The sequence below is a fragment of the Amyelois transitella genome, chromosome 20, assembly GCF_032362555.1.
Source record: "Amyelois transitella isolate CPQ chromosome 20, ilAmyTran1.1, whole genome shotgun sequence".
Classification (NCBI taxonomy): Eukaryota; Metazoa; Arthropoda; class Insecta; order Lepidoptera; family Pyralidae; genus Amyelois; species Amyelois transitella.
The window spans coordinates 5,902,426-5,918,033 of NC_083523.1; the positions used below are offsets into that span (position 1 = coordinate 5,902,426).

The window sequence follows — 15,608 nt, forward strand, 5'->3', positions numbered from 1 at the left end:
ACGTAGCGATACACTTTTCATAGATTTCTGTAATAACGACAAATAATGAAACTTTTTAATAAGTTATGTGCATAGAATGAGAGATTTTTATCAATATTACATCCAGATATGGATCGAAATGTTATTAATAAAAATAGCTAGCTTAACTTTTATCGCTAACGCCCGTATCAATAAAAAATCATGGCTACCGTACCGAAGTTGTTACATAAGACCGATATAAAATATAACATCTTACATAAACACATCCAAAGCCAAGGCGTAAATAACAAGAGTTATAATCAGGGTGCCTTCCGACCCCTTTACGATGTAACGACAACCAAACGAGCAAACAAAAACTTTGACCGTTGGAAATGGTCAGATAGAGGGATTTTACAGCAGTCAGTCAAAGGGGTTAACATATGTTTACTTTCTTGGGACCTTTTTATTAACATTTCATTAAAATTGTAATTAAGATTTTTGTATAATACGAATATTGATCGGGGCGATGATTAAATGCAAGTAACGATCTTATTTTTTTGTTGATTATCATATTACAAAATGGGCCATAAGGCTGTAAAAGTTAAGAAATTAGAAACTTCTCATTAAATGTAGTTTAGTACTTTTGCATAAGTATCTATACGACCTTATTTTTTGTAGATTCCTATAAAGCTGAAGAGTTTGTTTGTTTGTTTGAACGCGCTAATATCAGGAACTAATGATTTGAATTGAAAAATTCTTTTTGCGTTGAATAGATTATTTATCGAGGAAGGCTTTAGGCTATATAACATTACGCAACTACAAGGGGCAAAGAAATAATGGAAAATGTGAAAAAAAATGGGGAAAATCCCTGAGGGCTTCAATGATGCCTAAAATAACTATTCGACGCGGTCGAAGTTGCGGGCACAGCTAGTATTAAATATAAATTGTATTTTCACGATAAATGAATTCACATTTTTGCTGTTAACAAATTATACATATGACTAAAATTTTGGAACCCTAAATAAAGTACCTATTTGGTTTATTACTTTAAAACAAATTTATAATTGAAGTAGGTAACCTAAAAATAATGTAATTACCGTGGTAATACTTTGTCTCATGTGGTAACAAGGGAAAATATAAACGTTGACAATTGCCACACATTTCACTTAATTTTTATTGCTCATTTATTATCAATAAACCAGAGGAAACGGACCCAAATATTTGTCTTTAATGCCAATTAAACAGTACAAAAGTGAATAACAGTCATTTTATGATGAAATGTACGTAAATTATTAATTAATGTAATAATCAGATCTTACTTTACCGTTACTTAGTAACTGTTTCGCAACTAATCCATGATCTTTTAACTTTGTTTGTCCGCGGATTAGTTTACTTGTGTGAAGTAAAGTAAAGTGTGTTTGTTTGTCTGTTTTTCACGTCAAAACCACTGAACCAATCTCTTTGTAATGTTGAATACACATAGTCCGGAGTACTGAGAAGGAAGTAAGGAAGGTGAAAGCTAGTTAGTTATAATTCTGTAAAGTTTCAGCCAAATTCGTTTGATAGATTTTGCGTAACAGAGTATTCAACGAACAATGCACGTTTGCGACTATTTCAAATCTACTCCACATTATAACCCATAAACTGGACTGGCTGGACGTCGCAAAAGATGATATGCGAGCCCATGGTCTGAAATTCGAGGACCCCAAAACCGGACCAAGGGGAGAGAAAAGTCGAAAGGCGGACCCTGGGCCCCGAAACACTTCGGTGGTGGGTGGGTAAACTTTATTATATTATATGATATATAAATATTTAAATAAAGCAAATAATTAAGTATATTAGTCACTATTATAAATAGTTTACAACACGATAATTTAAAATCAGTAATAAAATTATTATGATAGTTTCATATACCTACGTCTAGACTCGGGCGAGACAACTAAAATTATCCAATTGAGTTGGTTTGTTAGTTGACCGCCTGGTGTGAGCAAAATAAGAGCTCAATGTCAATTGAATACCTACGAAAATAACATCATCCGTTGATATTACCCATATGATAGAAAAACAGTACTTTATCATTTTTATTTGATAAAAAAAATAAGTTCTTATAGTCTCTTCTTCGTTATTTTGGAAGCCACATTGCTATTCACCGCTAGATGGCGCTACGTAAGACGTTTAATTCAATTACTAGAATATATGAGTACATACATAAAATCACGCCTTTTTCCCGGAGGGGCAAGCCGAGACTAAATCCTTCTACAATCCTTGCATACAGCCAGCCAGCAGCATGGCACGCGCGATGCTATTTTTAACGCGCGAAAAACTATTGCTGTTGCGCTTTTTATTGTGACGTGACACGGGACAGCGATAGATTTTCGCGCGATAAAAACGGCATCGCGCGTGTTTTGGTACGGGGCTGCTTTCACTTGTTCCATATTCATAATTTTAGAATAGACAACCCCACCCGAAAAATCCTGCTAATTTCCTTCTCGCGAGAATTTCTGAAAACAGTCAGTCAATTAAACAGTTTATTATAATTAGGTTTTTAGCAAACGTAGACGAGCCATTCATTATTTTTTCTTTCTCAATGTTACCTAATAAGTAAGTAATGTAATATTATCCTAAAATCTACACTTTCTTTGGGATCACAATAGGTCTTTTGTTTTGCCTTTGTTATCTGCTACGACGCCGTGTGGTAGCGGATATCTGCGGTAACGGTGGTCCAAGGGATGCGCACGCGCAGCGATGTCAGTTTTACTCTAACTCTATACATACATTTGTATTGAAATAAAATTAAATACTAGTTTTTGCTTACAGCTCCGCTCGCGTTAGTCTTAAATCCCCAATGTTAATGGATGATCCATAAAAAATATGAAATTTGTGATTTTCTTGTTTTTTTTTTTCTCCCCTTGCCACAGGTGAAATATTTTAATGCCTAGGTACTTTAATTGACGAGTGCTCTAATGGACCGTTTTATTTGTGTCATTATTAAAGTTATTTCGCAAAAATCTTAAATTTACACCTTAAATTAAATATCTTAGCATTCAAATTTAACTGTTAATAATAAGTGGTTAAATGCAACTTCGTGGGAATAAATGCTTTAATTACGTAAATATTGACGTGTAATAAATACTATTCATTTCAAGAAGGAGTGTTATTTATTGATATTATGGTTTAGTTAATATGTAAAAAAACATTATTTTGTTTATTTCTTGGTACGAAAACGTATCAGCGATCGTGATCTCCACAACTACCTGAAGTCATTCAAACTCAGACTTAAGTCTGTGTTAGTTAGTGAGTTGGGGTAATTATGACACCGTACCTACATACTACGTTAGATCCGCATACAAAGTCGCGGGCAACAGGCAGTAAAGTAATGAAACCCATGCAGCTCTCCAAACTACTTTGAATTGTGACCAAAGTAAAGTGATAACGTAAGTTCAAGGCCGTTTTATCATTACCGATTACACGTATCGATCACGCACTGCATGTCCTGTTTGACTATATTTTATCAGTTTCGTTACAATCACTTTGATTGTAGAAATATTGTGCTTTAATAGCTTTTTAAATCAGGGTGGTAGAAAGTATATAAGTAGATGTGTATAGCGACTGGTTTTGATTTTGATTATAAGACTGTTGCTAAGAGTTTCACTTAAGTGATAACTTCCTAATATAATTTAATCCTTCAAAATAATCAATATTTAAAATAGTGAAAAATTCTAGTATACCTTCGAGTTAATTTTACATACATAGGTACATATAGTCACGTCTATATCCCTTGCCAACGGTTTCGATTACTGAAAGGCCACTTTCAGCTGTATTAATTTTCATCATAATTACTCAATAAGTTTTTGGCTTTATTCGTTACAAACAAAATTATCATTATAAGAAAAATGTTTAGCCATTAGGACAATGGATTTCGTTGAAACTTTTTTTTTTATTGTATTTTCATTTGTTAAGTCTGAACTGAACATTCATATAGGGTATAATTTATTGAGGGAAACAAAAGTAACTAACGTTGAACAATGATAGCTTTCTTTTACTTGTAAAAAGTCGCTGGCAAATCTAAGTAAGTATATATTAAAGAAAAAAACACCAGTCTCTTTTTTAATGGTCGTAATCTTCAAATTGCTTGTTAAAATATGACATTCTTTTTAATAATTTCTCCCCCAGTAGGCGGCGGCACATCCTGTCCCTTATCAGTTCCGGCGTCAGCCACTGTTTAATTGTCGTGATAACAGTTTTTGTACCTTTATATCCCATTAATACGGCCAAGTGCTGTATAATCCGGTGATTGAAATAGTATTTTTATACGCGAAATTATATTAACGTTGATAATTAGGTATGCACGATCATATCATCTATACTAATATTATAAAGCTGAAGAGTTTGTTTGTTTGAACGTGCCGAAAAATACTTTTTGTGTTTAATAGACCATTTATCGAGTAAGGCTTAAGGCTATACAACATCACGCTGCAACTATTAGAAGCGAAGAAATAATGGAAAATGTGAAAAAAAAAACGGAGGAAATTATTCATCTTTGAGGGCTTCAATGATGCCCAAAATAACTATTCCGCGCGGAAGAAGTCGCGGGCTAGTAAATAATAATTCTTCAGATGTTAGTACAGGTAGCGTCCTGGTGGTCCCAGCGTGAGGTTCGCCATGACCACAATCCTGAATTGGATAAGTGGAGATTCTCGTCTGCCACTGCAATATTTGCTGGGTAATTATTAGATCATGGTTATCCTGTTATCATACACATCCAGTTGCTTTCATGGGCTTTACACATCCAATTGCTTAAAAGTAATGGACTTACATACTTCAAACTTACTTACTAGAAAAAACAAAGTGTATGCCAGCTGCTTCTCATCCCGTGCAGATCGTAAGAGTCAATCAAGGGAAAGGCTAATAACCCAGGATTCTTCTTTTTGGTGATGGACTAGCAATTATTCACTATCTGAATCGCAATTCCAACATAAGATTTACCTACAGCTGAATGCTGCTTTTCAGGTTTTTTAAGACTGCGTTGGCTCTGTCTACTCCGTTAGGGATACAGCTTTGAATATTTGTGTGTACGATCTTTGACTGTTCGACCCCCACTACCGACGCTAAATGATAGTTCTAACTATCCTAGAATTTAAAACTAGGTACTACCATAGTTATTCAATTAATCTTGAGCGGAACATTTTTAATTTAATTTAATTGTTAAAGATATTATCACCTTAAATGATCCATCAGCAACGATGACATGACCTTTGAAACTTAATGTTCTTCACCTTGCTGTTTCTTCAACATTTTTTTATTGTAAAATGTCGGACTATCTGCGATTTATAACAAATTTTTTTTACAGCTCACGCCAAGGAAACTTGTTGCAACATTGTTAGTAAAAGACAATAATTGTAATTAATTAAGTCTTCCATTCCGTCCCTTGAAGTAGTAAAATCATTAAAGTAAAAAAAACATTCAAAAACCAAATGCTTAAAATAGGGTACCTTTACCTAAGTATCCAACCAGACACTTGACTGCTACAGCAATGTCCAATAGTTTCACTGAATGATGTGATCAATAAATCAATCACTTGAATTCTATCTTAAAATTATCTAATGAAATTATATTTATAAGTAGATGTAAGCACGAAAAGGCAAAGAGAGAATAGATTTCATTCATTCATTCATATGATCACGTCTGTATCCCTTGCGGGGAAGACAGAGTCAGCAGTCTTGAAAGACTGAAAGGCCAGTTCAGCTTAGGCTTAACGATAGAATAGATAATAATATAAAAATTATTTTTTATAATATTAAAATGGAGCTCGCTGAATTTTCACACAGATTCACTTAAAAAGGACTTATTTCTCAAACGCTTACAGAAACAAAGCGTCACGTTAAACGCATGCAAATTTAAAACTAAACCCTTTTTAGTGCATTCAAAATAAGAAACCCACTTCCCACCACGATAACAAATGAAGCGTCATCTTTAAGCCCGCTGATGTGCTTGCAAATGTGTACGATGCAATTACCTTAAGTGACCCGTTCACAGACTATGGTGATGAGGGCTTTTGAGGCTCGTGATGGCGGAGACAATGTATCTCAATTACGGCCAAACCCGTTTGATTTTATACTTTTTACTTACAATGTCTTACCGTGTGTTTAAATTTGTCATCTCATTTTTAACGCAGCAGGAGAAAGTTTACAGCTGGCCTGGAACTTATTTTCAATAATAAAATAAATATAACTACTAAAAAAAATGTACATACTGTACCTACCTACTACCTACCTATCCGTTTTAAAACTACATACATACATATGGTCACGTCTATATCCCTTGCGGGGTAGACAGAGCCAACAGTCTTGCAAAGACTGAATGTCCATGTTCAGCTATTTGGCTTAACGATAGAATATAGTGACAGGTTGCTAGCCCATCGCCTAAAAAAGAATCCCAAGTTTGTAAGCCTATCCCTCAGTCGCCTTTTACGACATCCATGGGAAAGAGATGGAGTGGTCCTATTCTTTTTTGTATTGGAGCTGGGAACCACACGGCAACTAAAAAAAACTAAAAACTATTCACTTGTATGGTTACTTGCATGTTAATAAGATTTTTAAATAGCTAAAGATTTTTTTTTTTAATTTTCGTTTTTTATTTCTTTGTAATAAAAATATACATTCTATATAACTGCATAAGCTCTACGAGTTCGCTATATGTTTTGCAGAGATTTACGAATGTTTTCGTCTGTACGATAAACAATTAGGTCGTAAGAGATTTGCACACGGCTTGTATGCAAATAGGTAAGTAAGTAAGTAGTTGTCAAGCTATCAAGTTTACTAATATAATATATTAATCAATCGCATCGCATCGTGTCGCAAGTGCGTTCAGACTAGGCAGACGGCGATCATGTCGTGCCTCGCGGCCGTAATATTTGCGAGCTTTATCTAAAGGTTGGATTGATACCAAGAAATCGTGGTAGTATTCTTGGAATTTGTCGTCTGTTACAAGAACTTGGGTATTGGGATTGTACAATGCTTCTCAAAGTGTTACCTTGGAGCCTTAAGTGAAGTACTATTCTCTTCTAAACTACACTTGTCACAGTTATTTGACTAATTTTCTTAATTCGATCTTTGATCTACAAACAGCAGGTAAGGAAAAGTGGAGGTACACCACTAGTGACAGCTCAGCATTTTTTGTTATAAGCGTGAATGCTTGACAAAACTAAACTGCTTTTTACTTAATGGACTCAATTTTGTGGCAATGAAAAATTTTAAGACGGAATTCCAGATGCCGCGTTGTGTGCTGATGCCCGTTTTCCCGTGAATGTCAGAAAAGGCACTTAAGAGAAAGACTTATAAAATTGGGATTCTTATTGTAGACAATTGTCAAGCAACCTGTCACTATTTGAATTCCAATTACATCATTAAACCATATAGCTGAACGTGGCCAGTTTTTGTTTACTACCCAAACCAAAAAACCAAAGTTCTATCACCGAGTACGAAAATAAATATATGTGCATTTGAGCTGGGTGTTTTGGTAAAGAAAGGTAAAATTCTTAAGAATCTAAAAATGTTTGGGAATCGCTGGGTGAGGATAGCATTTGCGTGCCATATATAGATTTACGAAAATTGGTGACTTCAATATTTGCAATGAAACGGCACTTGCTCGATCGTTTGAAATATTTTTGTACATACTTTCAACTTGAATTAACCCCTCACGCTACCGCTTAGTTTTACTCTTAGTATTGGAATTATTCGGATTGCTTATTTATCTATAAACAATTAGATGCGCTACGAATGAAATCTTTATTGGCGTTTGAAACATAAATTTTCAAATTATTCTGTATTAAAACAGAACTTATTTCTAATTTTTAAATGTATTGGACGCAAGTGTAGTACCGTTGTACTTAACCAAAACAGCCTCATGGAACATTTTCACAACAACTACATTTATTAAAGGCACTTAATCATTTACAAACAGGTGATGCGTTGTAAGCTCATGCTGTATACTCTAATTGATAATTTCCATGGCACATTGTAGCCTAAATAGTTGTAAATCGATTAAGGTTCGCATGCCAACAATTATCCATGAGAATCCGTTGGTTCACAGAAGATGGGGCGATAGTGCGACATCGCGTGTTCAGCCAGGGTATGAAGAGCTTTTACGATAAGTTCATATTTTTAATCTTTGATGAAATGTGAGGGGAGCTTCCCGCAGTGCTGTGTGGTTCTCGGCACTTCAAAATAGGACTACTGCATATATTTACCATGGATGTAGTAAAAAGCGACTTAGGGAAAGGCAAATAAACTTGGGATTCTTCCTGTAGGCGATCGGCTAGCAACCTGTCACTATTTGAATATCAATCCATCTTAACCCGAACTACGAACGAACATCTTAAGCTGAACGTGGCCTTTCAGGCTTTTCAAGACTGTTGGCTCTGTCTACTCCGCAAGGGATTAAATGTGATAATATGGAAGTATTATATGTAACTGCGGTTTCAATTGAAAATAACGGAGAAGGCTTTATGCAATTTTTTGACCAACAATCTGATAATTCAGTCAAATAAAAACATACGTACGGTCTGTATTTTTAATTATTTATTTTTATCAAAAAGGGTGAGCTTTTTACTTTTACAATGATACCTGACTGATAGATCTAATCGTGTCGTATTCTGACTAATAGTGAATTAAATTGCAACTCATTTCTTTTCTATCACTATCCTAAATTTTATGATAATTTCCAATTAATTATTGTTTCTCTCAGAAAAATGATTTTGCTCTGAGATCTTATTTAGTCATTTGACATTACAACTCAACCTTTACGATAGTTCATCAAACGTTGGTTTTACATCAAAAAAAGAGTTGTGAACACAACTGCTACCTTACGTAGGTACATGGCCGTCTAATTAGTACCTTCCTTTCTCAAAATTAATTCTGGTATACTGCCGAATAATTACGAACGCTTTGAGAAAGGATGTGGGCATGCAAGCTTGCATTTTCGATTTACTGTGTCCATAAAGATAAGACTGTATGTATTATGTAGATCCGTTGTATTTTGATTGAGATAAGGTCTTTATGGCATAATTTTTCGCAAGTTTGTTCAAATTTTATGTCAATTAGTAGAAAAAAAAGTCAATCATGTGTCTAATAAAATAGGAATTCTTCTTTTAGGCGATGGGCTGTATTTGGATCTAAATTCCTTTATTGTGAACAACTTCCCCCGTAGAAGGGCACGCGCGACACCGTTTTTATCGCGCGAAGAACTATCGCTGTCCAGAATAAAAAGCAAAACAGCGATAGTTTTTCGCGTGATAAAAATGGCGTCGCGCATGCTGTGTTATGGGAGCTGGACTTGCCTTTTAAGTCTTTTCTTGAGATTGAGAGAGACTATTGGCTCAGTCTTTTCCATAAGGCAAGGAAAAGCAGGTAATTTTGATATATTTTTGTCTCTTTTTGTCATAAAAAGCAAAAAAGACTTGTGCATATTTCAATACTGTTAACTACTTACCTTTTCTTTTATTAAATGTAAAAAAAATAATCTTGTCTCGTGTCTTTTTTTTTTTGTCTGGCAATATAAGGCATTCAAGTCTTGTGAGATTGGTATTGTTCACCCCGTAAGGGATAAAGACGTTATTCGAACGTGTGTTAATGGATTTAATGTACTTAAGTAAAAAAAAACTGATAAAAAATTTTTCCAATGATATATTTTAATGTCGGAAGTTCTCAAGTTATCTTCGTCTTGTTTACAATTTTTTTTACAACTTTCTTATCACTATATCTAATCTGGTTTCAGGTGCCATAAGTCACGTATATTATGTTATTTTGCGAGTAACATGTACCATCGTCTTATCTATGCGATGCAAAACAAATTGCTCTATATATAGGTATATAAATCTTTACACAACATTGCATACTATTACAAATATATATTAATTTTTTTGTAGAATCATTATTTCAAACCAACAAAGAATTAGGTCAAACCAACCATGCTGTATGACGAATGTTTCATATAGAATGGTTGGTTTGGTCTAATATTTATTCTGTCACATTAAGTTAGCCACAAATTAAGTTTGAGAATAGTTAATATTTTTAAAACTAGGCTGATAACATCTAATAAACAGGGGATTCTGTTTTGACGATGGGCTTGCTACCTTCCCCTATTTGAATCATAATCTATCATTAAGCTAAGCTGTTGGCTCTGTCTACCCCGTAAGGGATAAAGATATGCATATATTTATGAAACTAGTCATGAACTTCACACTAAGCTTCCATGCGGGATGATTTTGAGTTTTCAAGTTGGATAATAATTGATGAAATTGAGACTCAGATTTAAATAGCTTGCCTGTCGCTTTTTAGAAGAATCCCCTTTTGTAGGCCTTTCCCTTGATCAGCTTTTTACATTTGGGAGCAGCCATGTCTCTTTTATGCTAATAGGGCAGCATGGGCCAGACGTGGTCTGTCTGTCGTAGAATAAAAATACAATAATTATCTATATGTATAAACATATGTACATACATACAATCACGTATTATCCCTTACGGGGTAGACAGACCCAGCAGTTTTGAAATGATCGAAAGCTTCTTCGCTACCAGACCAGTACGGAAGCTTGTACTAATTAAATGTGCTCCTATTCCTTTAGTCGCATTTAACGAAATCCATAGGACAGAGATGAAGTGTTTCTATTCTAAAATGCGACGAGCTACACGGCAGTATCACAAAGACAACATGAAATTTAAGCCGAAATATTGCATGGCAAACATTACGAATATAAACTGAATGAAGTCAATGTTTGTTCGGCACACATTCGGCACACAGGCACACAAACTACACAACAAAACAGCTGAACAAACTGCCTGACATCTCAATATAGCTATTGTTACTGATGACAGGTTTACTTCTGATTGCGTGGAACGGAACGGCGAAAAATTAATCTAATCCCGTGGCTCTGAGCGCGTAGAATAAAAAATTTAGTTAAATTCCGTTCCAACGGGAATTTCCGACATGTGTCTAGACCATATAAAGAAACTAACACGCAAAATTTACTCTAGAACCAGTTTGCAGAATCAGGTTTGCGCTGCGCACTGTTTAATGAATGAATTTATTTATTTAAGTAAGTAACAAAAGGCTCATAATATGTTAATAGTGCTTATCACTATGTTAGTACAAAAAAATGATATTATTTACGGTATCTATTGCAAATTTACCGGTATCTGTACTGTACAAGACTAAGGTCTTCACTTTGTTCATGCCTGTCCATTATTAATGAATACCTTATTTTAGCAGCGAGATTTACAAATTTTGGGGAAGCTCAAAAATTAATGAAAACATTAATAGAGTAAAGAACATCAAACCAAATAACAGTCGATAAAAAAATATATAAGTTGTAAATTTATACTATTTATTTTTATTTATCTCAATTCTATCATTAAGTCAAATAGCTGAACGTGGCCATTCAGTCTTTTCAAGACTGTTGGCTCTGTCTACCCCGCACGGGACATAGACGTGACCATATACATGCATGCATTTAATTTTACTCCAGATATTAACGCGTACGTAATGTATCTTTATTTTATCTTGGATGTTTTTTCGAAAGAATTTATAGTTTGGGATTGAATTGACTATCGTTTTTTAACAAAAAAATAAATGAACATTCGCTGAGGACAGGATTCGAACCTGCGCGGGTAGAACCCATTGGATTTCAAGTCCAACTCCTTAACCACTCGGACACCTCAGCTACATGTATTGCAGTTGAAATAATTCATGCTATTCGTAATGTTAGCACAGATGTTTATAAGTAACCAGTTGTCTGATTGCTATAAGCATTTTAAACTATTATTATAAATATTCCATCATTAAGCCACACTGCTAAACGTGGAATTCGAGACTTGTGAACAACTACTTTGTGATGTTCCCGGCAGTGTCGTGTGGTTCTTGGGTGGTACGTTACCACAGGACCACTTTATTTGGGATTTTCCTTGCGAATAATCCGTCAGCATTGCCATATTGAATATCAATACTGATTTATTGAGTCTGATTATTTCTAGCTCTCAAGCAGATCGGCCACAATTACATCTGCTAAATAGTAGCTAAATATCCTCTGATACGTAGGCATTTATTATAGGACTCTGACTGACTGACTGACTTACTCATAAACGTACAACCCAAAGCAACCTGTATTGTCAGCCCCGCCCTCGAATAGGGGGTGAGTAACATAAAACTAAAACGCACTAATAAGATTTTGTAGGGAGTCAAGAAACGCGAGAGCAGCGCACTCCTCCCATCATTCGGCTCATATAACCAGAAGGTTGGTAGAGCCCTTAGTGGTGGTGGGATAGGCCAAATGCTGCTGGGTCTTCTAGAGATTTCGAATTAAGCATAAAGGTTCCACATGCACCAAGTCTAGGGATGCATAAAGAGAGGATTAACCGAAATACTAGAAATTAACGATTTTATTCTATTTATGCAGGCGGAGCCGTTCTCTAGTTTATAATAAAATTTGCATTTTATGTGTTAATCTATGTATCTGTGATTCGGTAGATGCAGCACTCATTTCTTGTTTGTTAACAGGTTGGCGTCATCCAAATCGCCTAACTAAATAAAGTCTTTATAAAACTTATCGCAACTTTATAAATTCCGCGTGCATTTTTAGTATAAACCAACATTTGATAAGAAGACGCCTGGACGTCGACATTTTGTTATTATTACAGGATTTATAGGAAGTGACGTCAATGGCGAATGAATAAATAAACTCTGAGAACCATACATAAAAATCACGCATCTTTCTCGGAGAGGCAGAGTCTATATTGTTCCACATGTCCAGAATGCCACAATCCCCGCATACTTCTTTCTCTTCATCCACATTCATAAGTTTCTTCAAACAAGCTAGTTGGTTTCGGGACAATTACCAAACCTGAAGAACTCCTTGTTACGCACGGGCGGTACATCGGAAAAAAACAATTAGTTTTATAAAACTATTCCGTTATGAAATGTTCAGGCATAGACTTATAGAAAACGTATAGTCAAAAGTAATGGGAAAAGAAATAATATCTGAACCTCAATTCCTAGGCTCTATCTACCCTGTTAGGAATAAAAATATACCATGTGTCTGTATATCTGTCTATGTGCATATTTTCACATAAAACTGATCTTTACAATTGTGCTTTGAGAGGTTCTCTGTCTGCCGTGACAGACGCAAGTTATTTGAATGCTATACTCTTACCAAATTCGTCAAGTTAAGCAAGAATCGTCATTTAGCGGAACACTATAATTGGGGCACTTTGCGCTCGCGCCGCGTAAAGCGCATTCATCATGTGCGCGAAGATGGTGAAGGGAGGCGACGCTATCGATATTTTGTTTGTCGATATATTTTTGTACGTTTGTACTGTTAATTTTTTATTGTGCAATAAAGCCGCTGAATTGGGGCTGCCACCGACCGAATTAAGGATTCTTACTAAGCATTCGTTTTCTGACGATTGAATTGGCAGTTTGTTATGTTTTTATAATATCATTGATGTTCTGTAAGGTAATTTAGAAAAATAGCTTAATTTTATAAGAAGGCATATCACAATCATGCATTTGTCCCGGCTGCACGGTACGTACTCAAAGAGGCCGCCCTGATATTAATTTGAATTAAAAACTCATTAATTAAAATTGCCTATTTGAAAAAATACAAAATAGTTGAATAATTTTTTAACTGTCTCAAGTCACTATACTGGTAATTTATAAACTGCTTCTTGAAATAATATGATAATTGCTCCATCTACATCCATCAATGTATTTATCTAACCTAATCAGTTAAGAGAACTTTTGATTTCTTTACAGAACCTGCTTTATTTATTCAAGGGAAAATCGTAATAATGAAGATATATTTTTGTCGATAAAATTATCGATTAACAGTGTGGTCACGCACTACTCCACATCTGTGTCAGATGTTCGCGTGCAGGTGCTGCGCGCGCAGGTGAGCGCCATACTAGGACCGGCCAGCCCGCCAAAATCTTACGAGAACATTCTTATTTTCTGTACATTTATGTTATTAAAATATTTATTAGTAGAATAATTACGTTAGTTTTATGGAGGCCAGGCCCATCTATAAACTTATATATCTTATGAACTACTGGCTAAAACGGCTGTGATTCTTCAGAATTAAATAATGTTGAAATAACAGAACTATTTTTGAAAGCCTTAAAACAAGTGCATCAGATTGATATAGGTATCTTAAATTAACGTGTATTCAATAGGTATAAGCCACACCTAGATTTTCGTCTTAAAGCATATTCCCAGGTCAAATTATCAGTCGGGTCTATGTATATTTTATAATATACATAGACCCGACTGATTTAAAAAAATTGTTATCTATAAGGTGCTTCTGTTTCATACTAAATAAATAGCGCTCATATATATTCGCCAGAACACAACTGCTACAAGTTTCTCATACACATTGTATGCAATATTTATTGTCGCTTTATGTTAATACGATTTTATCTGAGCTATTTATGAAATGTCGTCGATCTATTAATTCTTAATTGTGTGAATTCATTATTTGGGCGATTCGAAAGATAATGGATTTGGAGACTACAGGTGTACGCAGCCTTGTCCGCGCCGCATGCGCCGCAGTGATAATAGTGAAAAGAGAACATATAAATATTAAAAAAAAAATAATGCGGTGACTACATCATGTGCGACACGGCCAAGTCGGCGTTCAGTTCATCTCCGAAGATGTATGTCACCGGAAAAAAACAAAAACCGCAAGTTTACCACGAGAGGTTGCAAATTGATAAACTTAATACAATCCATCTCTCGTTTAGAATCCTATCCTAAGTTTCCTAGTAATTTATAAACTTGTGGTTCTTGTCATTTTTCAGTGACATATAGATTGATTTCAATGTAACCTTTTCAATGTAGATTTTCCTTTTCCCCTGAATTCGATGCGTGGTTCAGTTTTTAAATCATAAGTATCTTACAGGATTTGGCCAAATTTGTGCAAGTTTATGCTCATATTATGTTTCGACGTAATCATGAATCGGTGGTTTAGTAGTTAAGGTATCTCAAATACATGCCTATTCCAAATTCCACTTCAAATCCCATCACGACCATACACCGATGACTTGAGTTACGTTGTGACATTACTTTTTCTGATTCACTTACTCCAGGAAAGCGAATTGAGGACACAGCCTGATTTACACTAAGGCGATGATAATTTAAGTGGAGACTACGTACCGATAGCGTACGATGATCTGGTGAACTTCGCAGGGAAATGTTAGATACAAGTCGCTTCCAAGAAAATGAGGAAGTCATTGAGGGAGGCCTATTTTCAGCAGTGGACGTCCTACAGCTGAAATTACAACTTATTGCGACATTTGTCAAATAAAATTGATAGTATGAGTTATAGACAAACATTATTAAACATATACCGCAGTAACATAGCAAAATCCTTTCATTTCCCTTTCGCCTGTGCGTTTCGCAAACACGTGTGTACTTTATAAACAACTTATGGTCAATTAAGTGGACTAGGAATGTGGAACTTATATTATGCTAATGAGATAATAGGCAGGTTTTGTCATGTAGCCATTAGGAATTGTTAAGAAATAAACAACTCAAGTTTTACAGCGGAATAAGTATGTACCTACTTGGTGTTTATAAAAAACTTCTATATCGTTTAAAAGTATGTAA

The 15,608-nt window shown here is 35.0% G+C and overlaps 1 non-coding gene across 1 annotated transcript; it reads right to left on the reverse strand.

The window, feature by feature from the left end:
• Positions 1-11,591: 11,591 nt before the first annotated feature.
• Trnas-uga (transfer RNA serine (anticodon UGA)) lies at positions 11,592-11,673 on the reverse strand. Its single transcript has one exon. It is a non-coding gene; the product is annotated as a tRNA-Ser (tRNA).
• Positions 11,674-15,608: the final 3,935 nt, after the last annotated feature.